We start from the raw sequence: 13,013 nt of genomic DNA on the forward strand, positions 1-13,013 counted from the left end.
GCACATTATTCATTGATCGATTCCGCCTAATGCACTGCCTTTTCAGCATATGTGCATGGGCTGGTGTGCGGATTTATCTGGCCGGAAAGTGCCCAATTACGTAACTTGTTTTCATTGGATTTCATGTTTGCCTCCGAAAACAACTCCATAAATAACAGAGATTTCCCAAAAAGCAAAAAGAAAGGGTAAACTTCGCTGCATTTCGCCCGGGGAGATAGGGAAATGTGTCAGTGATGCTCTACTTAAACTTTCTTTCTGGCGACCTTGCAAAGTGTCATCCAGAGTGCTAAACTAATGCACTCGCTTACGGCTAAGAATCAAAAAAGCACGAAAATAAATCTTTAAACTTAAGCTTCAAAACTTAATGAATTCGCAAACGTTTTGTTTTCGGTGAGGCGTAAAGTCTGCAAATTGAATAGATTGTAATACATAATAGATGTTATTTTCTTCCAACTTTTCTTTAGATTTTTAAGTTATGACTTCTTCTATAAGAGTATGAAATGCCATATAGAACCACACATTTAGACTACTTAATAAAATAACAGTAGTAAACTAAGAAATAATTTTACGCAGAAGCCAAAAAAAATCACTACATATTAAACAATCCTTTCTAGCTTTAGCAAAAATCTAAGAACTCATTTTTAGATTTGTATTGCATAAAATAAACTTCATTCTTGGACAAAATATGCACAGAGTACATCCGCTGACTGAATTAATTTGAATAATCAAAAGAGCGTCTTGAAGGGGTTCATACTTTCTTTAATACAATCCTTCATTTATCGATTTAAACATACTGTTAAAGGGTTAAAAAAATATACAGCGAATTTGTTAAATTTTAAGACTGATTTAAGTATATATATATGTATTTTATATATATATTTTTAATTTTGAAGCCTCTGCCTAATATAAAAATCTGTGGAAATATAACAATTCAACTGATTGAAGCCACCCAATTTATTTTCCCCCCATCTGATTGCTGAATTAATTAGAATAATCAGGACCTGCGTCAGCAAAGTTGTTCCCATTACAACCTCACATTTCCCGACAGTTTCGAGTTGCCAGGGAAAACCGCCTACCTCACCACCGAATAAGTGGCCCGAAAAAAATGTGTTTAACCAAAATAAGAAATAAGAAATGGCTGTGAGTGTGCTTGTACATATATCCATCAAGGCACGAGCACAGTGAGAAAATGTTGCATGCCACTTGGCCATTTAATGGTGCTCAATTCAAACACAACACACAAATTCGAATAGAGCACACAAAAGGCACGGGTAGCTATACGTGAGAAATCAAAAATGTTGAACATCTACAAGGGAACTGGGAACTGGGAACTGGGAACTGGAACTCGACCTGGATATGGGATTGCTACTGGGATGGCGGGATTATCGAGCACGTACGAAAAATCGAATCGCAAGGAATCGCTGGGAAACGCAGGGAAAGGAAACGAATCGAGCAACTTCAAATTTAGATTGAAGTGTGCGCGCCGTGGAGGAAAAAAAAACCTAGGGGATTGGCAAAAAGAAAAAAAAATGGCGCGCAAGGAGGCAAAAGCTTCACCTTGTTAGCGACTTGTTTGCTTTTCAATTTCAAAGCTGAAGCCGAAAACGGCAATAAATCCATCCACACAAGTGCTCCAAAAGGGGGGCGGACGGGGTGTGAAGTATCCTTGACTGGAGGAGCTGCGCAGAGAGCCTGCATGAATTAAGAGGGAGTACTGTAGTAGGTAGAATGCACTCTGCATTCCATATTTTGCATTCTGCAGACCAGCAAAAACTCCTGCATCCTGCAGCCAGCTGGTGCAACATTAAAGGGGTCCCCTGGCCACTTGGCCTCTGGTATTGGCCCCAAAAAATCGATAGCAGCCCAAAGTAAACGGACCCCTTTTCGGAATCCCCCCCTACCGCACATACACAGCGTGTTTATTGGCCTGCAGCGGTGTTAACTTTCCCACGTTCCCCAGAAGATTTGGGCCCGGTTTGCTGGGGAGCCTCGTAGCTTCTGGCTAGATGTGGCAGACAAACTATTGTCAGTGCGCAAATAAATCAACAGCGTTTTTTCCCCCTCAATTTATACAGACATCTGCTGTATTGAAACTAATATATCAAAGCCCGAAAAAGTGCGCTACGCTTTTTCAGCCAAAGAATTTTGTGTTTATCCATGGTGAAACAAATGAATACAGATGACGAATTTTTTTCCCACATTTTTGGGTATTATTTAAATACATATTTGTGTGTTAATTGTACTGCTTACTAAGGGTAATCAACTTGTTGGTTTTTATTGAAAGACTGAATTTTTTCGTACCTTTATATTATAATAACAAAGTGACTAGACCAGCTGAAAGTGGCAATTAAATAAATTAAAATATAAAAACGGTATGTTTTTATGTGTGAATGGAATTTAAATTAGGTATGCACCTAAATAATTGTATCATTTTTTGTTTAGCCAAATGATTTCCTTTTTTAGAGCAATGTTTTATGTATTTAGGAACGTTTTCTCGTCCGCATGTTAAACTAAAAGCAGGTTTCTAAGCCTAAACACTACATCTAGGTTAAGTATCTTAAGAGTATTAACATTTCAAAGAACACTTTCATTTACCGCCTTATTTAGCATAGTAATCTTGATTGTAACCCACTGTACCTTATACTTTGCCATCGAAACCACTATTTCAACGAGCCATTTGGTCCTTATTGATCGACCGATTTGGTATTCATCGATTCGTAAAAGAGTGCTGTTTACACTCTCCCCACAGCAAAGTCAATTTACACTGCCTACATTCTATGACCTGCGATGGCTAAAGGTAATAATTTCGTTGATTCGGGAACAAAGAGGCGGCTCATTTGCATAGACTTCAAGGATAGTATGGGCGCTCTTCGTGTACGTGGAGCTCATCAATTTGGGCAGCGGATCGTTGCAGACATCTCAGAGATATATATATGTACGTATATACTTGAGAATACTTTTGCGCATTCGGGTTGATGAAGTCGCGCGATAAATATTGCAGGTGCAATTTGTATGCCGGGCAACGTGACTGGACCAGGATGACAGGACCGACTGGATGGACTGGGCAGACAAAATAATGCGATGCAAATTTCATGTAATCATATGCAAAGTCAGCCGGGCGTCAGAAGGCAGCAGTGAGGAACTGGAGAACTTTACGTTCTCGGCAGGCATGTCAAGGGTTTATTACGAGGTCACTGGGATGTGAAGTGCGACCCGGCCAGCAGCAGGCGAAGATGATGATGGAGCGGAGCAGGAGCTGGAGCTGGACGGGACTGGAATGCTGATGGAGCCGGAGTTGGCACGTAATTTGCATGCCAGATACTGTAATGTATTTATGCGAGCATAAATATTCATCCGCCCAGTCAGCCAGAGTAATCAAATTAGAGCAAAAACCGCAGGCGGTGACGAGGGGAGCGTCACACAACTGCATAATCGGGGTGACAACCCTGCACTCAGAAAAAAAATGCAGTATTTATTTAATCATGTATTTACAGTGCCAAAAGTCTGCCAAGCATCCAAAATTCCGATGTCGATAAAAAACATATACGAATTTGCAAGACAGAAAATACTAGATGTTAAGAACATTTCGTTTTTAGAACTTTTCGCTCTACAATCAAGAGTAAATTATTCTTAAATAAAGTGATAAATAAATAAAGTAAGAATGTTGCTGGCATGATATAAGGACAAATAATATTGTAAAATTAAATTTGGTTTAAATTATGAATTAGTAAGGGAAATACGAATTGGAAACTGAAAATTGATAAACGAGATACATATAAATTACAATAATCCTTAAAGTATACTCACGACTGTTCTCATATACCGAGCACTTCCAAAATAAACCTTTGAGAATATTTACAGTTAATCGTTATTTAAATACAAATTGTGCTAAATTTAAGAACTTACCAGATCGAACGTTTTTAAAATTTTAGGCATGAAATTGTTCTTAAATTAAGACTGTTAGTACTTGATTATAGCACGGTGTTTTTTCTGAGTGTGGCTAGATCTTGGCTTTGCACGGACTCCCCGAAAATTGCCAACTGCATCTCATTAAAACTTAATTCCCCAGCCCCATCACCCCAAATTGTTAAAGTGGGTCAGGGCCACACTTGTCACCGACAAGATACTTGCCTCTCCGCGGGGTCAGGGGTTAGATTGCCGGGGGAGGGCGAGATTGGAGCATCTTCACTTAGCTGGTTATGAGCATTTCATGCACATTAGGCCACCTAATGAATTGCAATCAGCCGAATTTGTGCTTTCAATTAGTGGCCCCAAAGCGGGAGCGCTAAATTTGGATTAAATAAATGGCGTCAACGCAATTAGGTCGCTGACTGCAGTTAATTGACGTTCAGCTGAGCAAATACCGCACCACCAAGCACCCACTGCAACAGCAACACCAACAGCAACAGCAACAGCGATTGCAATTGCAACTGCAACACCCGGGAAAACAACAACCGTCAGGAACACGAACTGCGAACCACAAGAGCAGAAAGCCGCAATACAAATCTTTAATGCCGATTCCACCACAGCTTCCAGTTGCACAGTAGTTGGGAAACGACTAGGAAATAAGACTACCAAAACCAATTACCAAATTTAATTTTGGTAATTTAGGCACTGAAGGTTCAAAAGAATTTTCAGTTCAAAATTTCACAAATTAGCAGGATTATCACCACAAAAAGTAATTGATTTAATCGGAAATAGGCTCAGAAAGAAAAAGAGTATTTCGTGTTTTAATCAATTTTAAGCTGATCGGTATTTAAATCCAAATTGTGATCAATTTAAGACCATTCCCGGACGAATGTTCTTAAAATGTTAATCATGAAATTGTTCTTAAATCAAGACGGTTCGTACTTGATTTTATCACGGTGTGATTTTTTTTTATTTTTCCGTTCCAATTATTATATTTCCTTATATTCTTCTAGGATTTTTTAAAAATTGGTGATGAAACTATAATTTATACAAAGTATAAGGACCTTGACTTGAGGCCATAACTTTCTTTTAAATAGGTATATTTAAAAACAATATTATATTATGTCAGTGTATAAAATTTAATTTTCGTCACACATTCCGTAAACAAACATTCCAAATAAAATCCATGAATATGTAAGGTATGTAATTTTCCCGCTTTACGTCTCTATAAAGTGTTGTAATAAAGTTTATTATCATAACACTCAGAAAAGTTAAGATAAAATATATGTTTGATAGACATCTCTTCGTTTAATAAGTAATATAAAACTTGATATAAAGTGTCACATTGTCTTGCAAAAGTCACTAGAAATTGAAAACATTTTGTATCTTTTTTTTCAAAACTTGAACCACTGTGCAGCCAAGCACAATTACAACCAAAAAATGTGCCTACTTAACTAATAATCGAAATCGATTTCCGGGCTATGCCAATATTTTCATGTTCAAATTATATTTTAATTATCATTTCAGCAGACAATTTACCATTAAAGTGGGCAATAATATATTTGTTCGTACTTATATCTTACCACATTTTCCCATGTTTCGGCGCCACTGTGCGCAGTTGGCTTCCAATTGAAAGGGAGCGAATGAGAGGTGTATAGCAATTGGGCGACGACCGCAAAACTGTATTGAAATTTGCGGTCAATGCAAAACAAATCTCAACTCCACTGCTTGGCTGGGCAAACATTCTGTTTGCCGAGGGGGGTGGAAAATTGGGGGGCGAGGAAAATGGCAGGGGAAAGGGAGAGCACTTCTCGGGGAAAGGCAATTGTGTTTTCAATTGATTTGCTCGGAATTGCATTTGGCATTGCATTGGCAAATAGGTCGCTTTGCTCCCCGAGGAGCTGGGATTTCAGGGGGAAGGCTGAAGGATGAAGGACCCTCGGCGGCATCCTTGTTAATCAAAGAGTGGCTCAAGTCCCGGCCCAGCACCCGAGGTAAGTGAAAGGCACTTAACAAATGCTGGAGGACAGCAAAGGGAACAGAACGGAGCATGCCTAATTTATGGGCAACATGGCATTAAGTTAATTATTTATGCCCGGCCAGACACGAGCTTCCCGGACTTCGTCCGTCCTGCCCGGCCCAATCCCCGTTCCCCGGACAAATCTCGTTCCCCGGACGAGGGCAAAAAATCGGTTGGACAACGGGGACAACGCCCAAGTGTTGTTCTTTAATTTCAAAGTGATAAAAAATTAACACAACAGACAGAGAGTGGAAACAGTGGGCCGAGTGGGCCCAAGGACGCCGGGCCCACAAAAGAGTGGGTGGTTGGATGGGCAATGGCTGGTCTGCCATTAGTGCGTCTCCACATCCGCTTCCCCTCTGGCCACTTCCTTTCTCCAGCCACTTTCACTCCCATTTCCATTTCCACTCTCCACTTCCACTTCCCTTTTCGCCACCACAGTATCACTTGAGGTGTGAATAGAGCACCACCCCCGGTGTGAGACACATAGCATCCGAATCCGGAGGTCTCTGGGTTCCGAATCCGGAGGTCCGGGAACACGAAGCTGCTGGCGGTCGTGCTCGAGCTGTCAGCGAAATGATTTATTTTTGTTATTAAATTTTGGCTCGGCATTTGAATGCGGACTGTAACATGCTGATTGCCATTATTTGATGACAGAATGAAGCCGTTGGGGAAAAGTGCCCCAAAAGGCCGCCCCGCCCCCGGTTGGGCCATAAATTCAAACATATGGAACATTTCAGCAGTCCAATTGGCAAATGGAAAATTTTCAAGAATTCCCCAATAATGACGGGCTCTTTAAAATGACTGTTGGTCGTATGAATTGGGTGGGAGGATTCTCCAATGTACGTATATCAATCAATTTCTTATCCACATCTGTCGACTGTCTGGGGCAATTTTTTGCGATGCCTACAGATGCCATCTATCATTTGGCCGGACACAAAGAAAGACAACTGGCTCTGGCCACTGAGCCTTGTTTATTTACTCGAAAATATATATATTTCTTGCTTTCTGTTTTTTTTTATATATATACACTTGTTTTTTGATTGTTTCTCGCGGCCCATTCACCTGGACCGCTTTAAATGGGACAACGTGTGGTATACTTGATATGTGGCATTTAAGTGGTGAAAGCAACGGGGGGCGTGGGTGATGATGGATCCGTATGAAAAAGGTGGTGATGGGATGGGAATTCGAGGGGCAATGGTAATGCTAACCAAGCTAAGCATTTTAATATGCACACATTTCCCGCAGTTCTTTGTTTTTTTATTGCTCCCTTGGCACTTGGTGCGCATAAAAGACCAAAAGGGAAGGGGGCGTGGCACTTCTCGGGGGCATACAGATGAGCTATACGCTCGTATGTGTGCTATGCTAATCAGGCAATCCCGAAAGCAAAGAGAACTATTCGTTTACACTAGTTCGCATGCATTTGGACTTTTACTTCTCCCCGGCAAATCGCAATTATTTAAACGCTTCCGACAGCTTGGCAATCCAATTTGTTGAAAGGCAATTGAAATGCAAATCGTAATCAAATAACAAATCATAACTGAAGGCATGTCTAGGTTTTTATACCTATTTTACGGCCCTCGGTCTCCGTGGCCTCTTTCACAGCACTTCACACCTGAGCTGCTGTCAGTTAGGTAGAAAAAAAAAAGAAAAACAGGGGAAAAAAGGAGAGAAACCACGCTCCCAGGATACCGTGCCGCAGGGTTAAACGGTACCCGTTATTTGCTTTTGTTGCTGGAGGAACAGCAACTGTGGCAGAAACAACAACCGAACCGAACCATCCAAAAAGGCACTAGGGACGTATTACCAAAAAAACGCAGGGCCACAGAATCGCGGAGAAAATGGCCCTGCAGCAGACCTTCGAGGCTGGAGGAAATCAAATTGTTTACCAGAAGGCAGGGAAGACTTAAAGACATCATTTAACCAAAACACTAAGTAAAGGGGTTTCTTTAAAGAGAAGCTAACAGAATTAAAAACCATTTAACTGGAGGTTAGAGATTAACATGAATTTAGCATTACATTTTGGGAACTTTCTTATTCAGAGGCAAATTACAAAATCATATCATCTCAATATCGAAGGCAAGCATAAAGTAATGTCATTCAAATTAGATGTATTTAACCAAATGCCTTAACCGAAGGTTAACTTTTACCATGCAAATCTCTTTAATTAGGAGTTCATGCGATAATTTGCTGCTTCTTGGAAATAATAAGTACTATAAAATCAAGCTGACCTAAGGCTTAAAGACTTAATTTAACCAAAACACAAATTAAGAAGGTAACTTTAAACAGAAGCTAACCGAATTATGAACCATTTAACTGGAGGTTAGTTATAAACATGAAGTGAGCATTACATTTTAGGAACTTTCTTAATCAGAGGCAACCTACTAAATCATAGCTTAACTTCGAAGGCAAGCATCTGGTAATGTCATCTAAAATATATGTATTTAACCGGATACCTTAACCAGACGATAACTTTTACCTTGCATATGTCTTTTATTGGCATAAGAACGTTGATCCGATAATTTTCTACTTCTTGGAAATAATAGGTACTATAAGCACAAGCTGATCTGACATTTTAACTTAAAATATTGGCTTAAAGTCTAGAAGTCCAGAAACTATACATTATCTATATTAATCCTGACGTTACTGATGTAAGTACGTAGGTAGCTTTAAATAAATTAAAACTAAATTGCTGAACCAAATAATTCAACCTGAACTGCACTTGAATCAACTTTCCAGACGCAATTCAGAGGCGAAAAAAACCATTTTTCATTACCAATACATGGCCAACGTGGCTCAATCTACACGTACCAGTGATTTTAGACCAGCTCGTTTCCGTGGATGCACTGGAGCAGCCCGAAGCATCCGCTGCAGCTAACTCGATAGCAGCACTTAAAAAATAATTTACCAATTTCCAATATCTTATTACGGATGCCGGCACGGCTATCATCCGCAGACAGCTGTCAACATTAGCGCCATTTCCTAGTCTCTGTTGCCTTTTTTTATTGGATGCGTAAGTTGGTGGCTTCTGGTGGGGTAAAAAAAAACGCAAAAAAGAATCCTGACATGAGCACGTGCAATCGCTCAAACCAGAAACAAACAGGCAAAAAAAAAAACGAGAGGGAAAAATGAAAAAGTTGGCAAACATGCACATACAGCGGATGTAAGTAATGTACTAAGTGGCCAGGGGGCAGAATCTGCTGTATGTTATATGATGCCCTGGCGTCGATGTCTTGGGCAATTTCCGGCAGATGAGGAGCACACACACAAAAAGTGCAATCGCATGATGTAACCATTTTTCCCACACAATGCCATCAGAACGGGAGTGAGTCAAGCGCTGGCGATCAATTTCTGATTACCAGTCAAGTCGAATGCGAAAACCCCAGCAGAAATACTGCAATCCTGAAATCCTAAAATACAGAAATAAAGAAACAGAAGCTGTGACAATTCCGGGCGGGGTCGGGAAACGGGGTCTCGAACCGGGGAGCTAAAATGTGCAACCATGCCGTAATTACCCAACTAACTGAAGCACTCGTACATGCCATTGTTGCTCGACTGGGTGGATTTTTGCATAGCAGACCGGAGCTGTGGAAAACAGTTTAGTCGACAAAGTCATTCACTCATTGCCATGTGATGACACCAGCTCACTCCTCGAGTGCTGGGCAGGAATGGGAATCGAGAATGGGGATGGGAAACTGAGGATGCCGAGGATACTGAGGATGGGCCGGATCCGGTAGGAAGACAGGCCTGGCATTTACACAGTCGGATGATTTAGATAAACAAGACATGAGCTGTCACGCAAAGGAAACAGAGGAAAAAAGCTGCAAAACACTAAAAGAGGGTAGAACAAAGCGAACCGAGACAGCGAGCCAAGTCCTTAAAGAAAAGCCCCTGAAAGTAGTTATTATTACGCAGGATAAAGCCAGGAGATTAGGACAAGCTGCGATTCTCATTCCCCGGCGATCGCATTGACTTTTTCCCCCAACCCAGGATAATCAGGACGAGCAGGAGTCGGGAAAACGAATGGCCAGCGATTTATTTGCAGCTCGGCTTTATGTGTTTTACAGAGCCGTTTAATTAGCTCTTAGCTGGGCCAGATTCACAATGAATGCAAATATTATATGAATATTAGACGGTCCATGGCTACATGTGTGGGACAAGTTCATAAATTCAGTTATTAAATAAATGGAGAATTTATCAATTTGCACACTGTCACACAAATTTGACAGACCAACGAGTTTTATTGCAATACCACCGACAATATTTGATGTCGATAGCAACTGCACTCTGAAAAAAAGGTTATTAACTTTTAAATTTATGCAGGTCAATTCGCTTTAATTGAAATATTAATAATCAATATGTTAAGAACAATTTACCAAATATTAGGGTAATTTAAAAAATACCTTATATATCTAATAAATAATAATATATATACAAATATATGAATAATAAATATATATATTATAATCTTTAGATAAAAATTATTATTAAAAAATATAGTTACGTATGAACTTGAAATTGATTTATGATTTGTTTGATGATTTAGTTGTTATGGGTAATTTACTATAATTTGCTATTTAGATGTCATATTTCCCTATACTTTATAAATGCTCTTTTTTTCTGCGTGAGTCATTTTTGACATGAGGGATACAATGAAATTTAAATGAAAATTCATATATCAATTAAAACCGATTGTGTTAGCAAATTAAAGCCCATTTCGATCCAATCGACTGCATGAGTGACGTGAGTGGACGGAAACTTGAAATGAGTAAATGAATGGTATTGCTGCAATACCAATTTGCATGGCAGCATTAGGCCTCATTTAATACATCATATTTTCGTAATTTTCAGTTTGGTTTTTTGGCTTTTTGGCCTCGAAAAGGGGGGCGCAGCTCATGCGTTATACCCGACCATCTGTGGAGGACTGAAGCTGATGTTGCTTTAACTGTGGATGCTGACCCCCTTTCCGGGGATTCTGCGCCCTGAATAGAGCCCCAAAAAACACTGGGAACACTTTGGATTCAAAACAAAACACTTGCAAAACCAACGTTTAGCTCACTGTTTTCAGTAAGCGTTTTTAAAGTTATCCAAAAACTCACTTTCCATATTTTTGAATATAATTATAAAGCAAATTTAGATACATGCCGACTCATGCCGCCGATTAAAAATTCACAAAGGCATACTTAGCGAACATTAATAAAATAAGAGACCGAGTTGAAAAGTCCTTGTGGCTGCGGCACAATGGATTTAAAATGTTAAGCCTGCTGTCGGCGCGAGTGAAAAGTCAACTCTTAAAAATGAAATATTGTTTAGCGCATGAGGGCAAATTGCGGTGTGGCTTAACCCACTCCGAGTCCCCGGGGTCGGCCGAGCAGCCCCGCCTTAACCCATGTTGTTCTGTGTGTCCGGCCGTGCGCAATTGTACGATTAGCCTAATGAGGTGTGCAGGGCTCGGAGTCCTGATTGATGGTCCTGATTATTCAGCCTGTCGGGCTTATCCCAACCGCCAGAGCTCCCACTCAAACATTCAGCACCCAGTTACCCACTATTTTCTGCCACGAATTCTATCTGTCCAATCCAAAAGCCAAAAATGTCGCCGCTGGCGTGTGTGCATGTGTAAAATTACCCAATTTCAAATGCATTTTGGTGCATTAGGCGGGCGGCAGGTGCCCTGAAATTTGCATATTTGCAACCAGTTTTTAGCACCGCCGCAGGCAGAGCGTCAAATATGAGCAGTGTGATATGGAATACACATAGGTGATTGCCATTATGGCTGAGGCTCCATCGCTGGGGGGGTTCCATTAGCCGAAATATTATAACAGACGTTGCACGTTGCGAGGGAATGGTGTGGCTTCCAAAGTGCCAGACGTCAAAATGCTTTGAGAACATATCGATGCACTTAAGCGTGTTACGGGGGTAAAAACGCCCACCTCCCATTGCAAATGCCATATTCGATTCGAAGTGCCAATTTAACATGCCATAAATTATGCAATCAAATACGGCAGAATCTAAAGGTCAGCTCGAAAGTTTAAAGTTTTGTTTACCATTTCCGTTTGCCTACGAAGCTGTCATAGTTTGGCCTTCCTTCCGTCCGTCCAATGGGGCGGATGTGTGATATTTTATACATTACTCTTTCAACCCCAATGACGGCTTGTTGCATGCTGGAAAAAGGATATGAAGGAGCGACAACACTTCTCGGTGACACATCCATAATCCAGCTTTCTACACGAAAACATCATAAAATATGAACAAACACTTCCGAGACACTGACAAGAAGTTTTAATTGCTTTTCCGCATGCAACTTCTCTCTGGGGCGTGTGTGTAATTTTATAGAGCTTCCTCGGCATTCGATCGAGCTGTTTCCTTCGCCTGCATCTACTATATATATATATACTATATTGTATGGCCACCAATTCATCTTTCAACTGGGCGCACGTGCAGCATTTACGCAGACGTTTTCGAGACTTCATTTTGACGAATATACTTCATGCATAACTGAGCCAAGTGCGACAGGAAGCGGAAGCCCATAAAGTTGACAATGCCTGGCAGCTGTCGCACTTTCTGGGAAACCCTCCAGCCCTCCAGCCCCTCCATCCGGCATCCCCCTATCCCAACAGCCCCCTTCATTCCACACTAGAATCAAATATTTATACCTTAATCAGGTGACTGCGCCTCGAGCAAAGATAGAGTTAGTGGGAAAAACTTTATTGTCAACTTGATAACTTTGGCACAAAATTTGCTGTTAATTACTCGTGTGCGCAGGGCTCTTGTTCCGCCCACCCAGTGGGTCCAACTTTTGCCTGAAAAACTAACCATTGCCAGCCAGGGCTTTAAGGATTATTTGTGGTTCGGTTTCGCCGGTTTTAATAGCATAATTTTTCATTCAGTGCCAAAGTTTGCCAGCATCCAGGGGAGAATTGGCTCGTTAACACGGCCATAAAGAATTGAATCTAGTTCTGCTCTTGACATTTACGAAGCTCCTGGCTATGGGGTTGTCCTGTAGCATCTCCAAGAGGGACTCCCCCCTCCCTCTGATATGTATCTCCCCAACTTTGGATGTACAGTGTGCCTGGGAACACGTCGT

The sequence above is a fragment of the Drosophila subpulchrella genome, chromosome 2R (assembly GCF_014743375.2).
Source record: "Drosophila subpulchrella strain 33 F10 #4 breed RU33 chromosome 2R, RU_Dsub_v1.1 Primary Assembly, whole genome shotgun sequence".
In the NCBI taxonomy this organism is placed as follows: domain Eukaryota; kingdom Metazoa; phylum Arthropoda; class Insecta; order Diptera; family Drosophilidae; genus Drosophila; species Drosophila subpulchrella.